This window comes from Camelina sativa, chromosome 14, assembly GCF_000633955.1.
Source record: "Camelina sativa cultivar DH55 chromosome 14, Cs, whole genome shotgun sequence".
Lineage (NCBI taxonomy): Eukaryota > Viridiplantae > Streptophyta > Magnoliopsida > Brassicales > Brassicaceae > Camelina > Camelina sativa.
Window position 1 is genome coordinate 14,234,946 of NC_025698.1, and position 2,643 is coordinate 14,237,588.

General features: G+C 30.6%; 1 pseudogene; it reads left to right on the top strand.

Annotated features, from left to right (window-relative positions):
• On the top strand, positions 2,016-2,643 carry LOC109128862 (annotated as a pseudogene).

The following is a 2,643-nucleotide window of genomic DNA, read 5'->3' on the forward strand; positions in this document are numbered from 1 at the left end:
TTTCTTTTTTTTTTTTTTCTTTTTTTTTTTGTGCTCTTCAATGATTTTGTAGACACTAGACAGTGAAACACTTTTGGTGGTGCGTATATGACTTTTATAGACACCTTATCAAAATATCTTGATTTTTTTTTTCATATATGTAGTATTAAAATTGTTTTCTTTATATAATAAGACGTGAAGATTCCAAATTAAAAAAATTAGAAAATTATAAAATTTAATTTTAGGACAAAAGCAAAGGAGTGATGAGAGTGTGGAAAGTAGCAAAGTGCAACGTGGAAGGTGACAGAGATATAGATAAGGATGATGAGTCATTAAATGGGACCTGTAAATAAAATATCCTAGGCTCGATCCGTGAGATTATCACTACTAAATGGTAATTATTGAAACTTCGTCAAATTCATAATACAATACATAACTTCGTCTTTGACCATTTGTACACCCTTTCATGAACAACCCTTAAAATTCTCATGCACTCAAATGATCAAATCAAACAAACAATAGAGAACGTGAACATATTTTCTTGTGCAACAAGAACATGAACTTTAATTAAGTATTGGAAGTGGAAGGCAGTGCTAGTTATGGTCAGAAATTTTGGGAGCCAAATAGTTACATTGTCCGTGTCTTATGGAATGGGCAAAACTAAAGGTTATACAGTATGCAGGATTCAGATAAGAAAAAAAAAAGTTAATTATTAAACTTATCCAACGACAGTAAAAATAAAAGTAACACTTATGAATGATGGTTCAGTCAGTGAATTAATAAGGAGCCTAAACCAAAGTTAAATAGCAGAAAATACATTGTAGTGCTAGGAGGGATACGAAGACCACATAAGTTTTTCTCCTGGCTGTATAATGAAATCGATGTTCCATCAAAAGTATAAAATGGTAAACTCGGGGTCTTCAGTTTCTCATCATTGTTTTCTTTAATCACATTGCTCGTTTTCCTAGAGAATATGGTTTGCTCCTAGGAGTAGATTAAATCTAATTGGAAAAAAAAAAAAAAAGAGTGCCCAAATGGCCAAATCTATGTATATCATTCACAAATGTCCAAAGGCATGGGAAGATGTTTCCATATTAACAGCCTAATTGGGGACGAAAGTGAAGAGAGAGTGACTACGACCGACACGTGGGCCGTCAGATGCAGCCATCACATGACTGTTTTTAACCATATCACAAAAGTGTATTTTATCTCACGAGTCACGATCAAACGTAACCTTTAGGCAGTCCCTAAAAATATAGAGAAATGTACATTTTAACATACTTTTTGAAATTGTAGTTACACTCTTACTAAGTAACATATTTGTTAGAAATTAATTAATCAAAACTTAGAAACTATAAATAACTACCTTCATTGACTTCACAGCTGGTTTCAGTTTCATAGTAAACATACACACTACGAGGCTCTTCGTTTTATCGCCGCAGAAACTGCAAGTGCTTTTGTTTGTTTGGCTACCACATGTACATGCAACATGCAACATGCAGCTAATATTATAAACATTGTTTTGATTCAGCGGCCGCAATTGCATCTGCGTGCAGCAACCAAACGAACAAGTTCTACATATATGAATTTTGTTGGATTATATCTAAAATCATTCTGATGCAAAAAACTAATTCAAAAATCTTATAATTTGAATATCATTATAATTTAAGAGATCTTAAATAAATATTAACAAAGACCAAATCTGAATCGAAATGAACACAGATAACTCAACCTCTATTAAATTCCATAACCAAATGATATATAAGTTATATTAAATTTTAAAACTAATTCACTTCATTTTTATATTATAAATACATATCTTTGTTTAGAAATCTATTTTGCGGTTTTCTCCTATATATATATTACATTTTTCAGATTTGCGTGTAACCAATCCATTTAAATCGGAATCCAATAGCTTAATTTAGGTATGTTTAAATATGGAATACATGTAATTTTACATATATATATATACACCTTTATGTTTTCTACTTAAAAAAAACAAAAAAAAACATCAATTCATTTATATATCTTGTAAAATGAACAAACCATCTCAAGTCTCGTTAACTGTACTACTTATCTTTTCCCTTCTTGTGTTAGGTTTGTATTTTTTTTTAGATTTGTTGATATAATAAAATTCATTGTATTTACAATGAATTTGATTAATCAATACCATTATGTTTCCGTAACATATCAATCAAACTATATTATATTTAAAACTGATTTCAGAATTAATTTTCATCATAGAAGCCCATTATAGTTTAGTTATTTTTATTTCAGATTGATGTCAGATCCAAAAACTAATTAACTGTTTTGTCTTAGATTTAGAAATCAATCTCCAAATATATTTTGAAAATTTTGGTTAATTATCTTTTATAAATTGTATATACAGAAACTGAGATTTCTGTTTGAAATATATACAGGAACATGAGTTGAAGGAAAATCATGTGTCAGGCGTTCTTTTAATAAAAATAACACATGTTCATTCACAAAATGTGACGCTAGGTGTGCGCAGTTGTATAAAGGCCATGGTGACTGCCGTCATGGTGAGAGACCTACAGACAAACCAGGAACATTAAGGTGTTACTGCACGTATCCTTGTTGAAAGACCCTACGAGTGCACATGCCTGCCTTTTATCGTTGCCGTTAATTTTTTTTGTGTGTGTA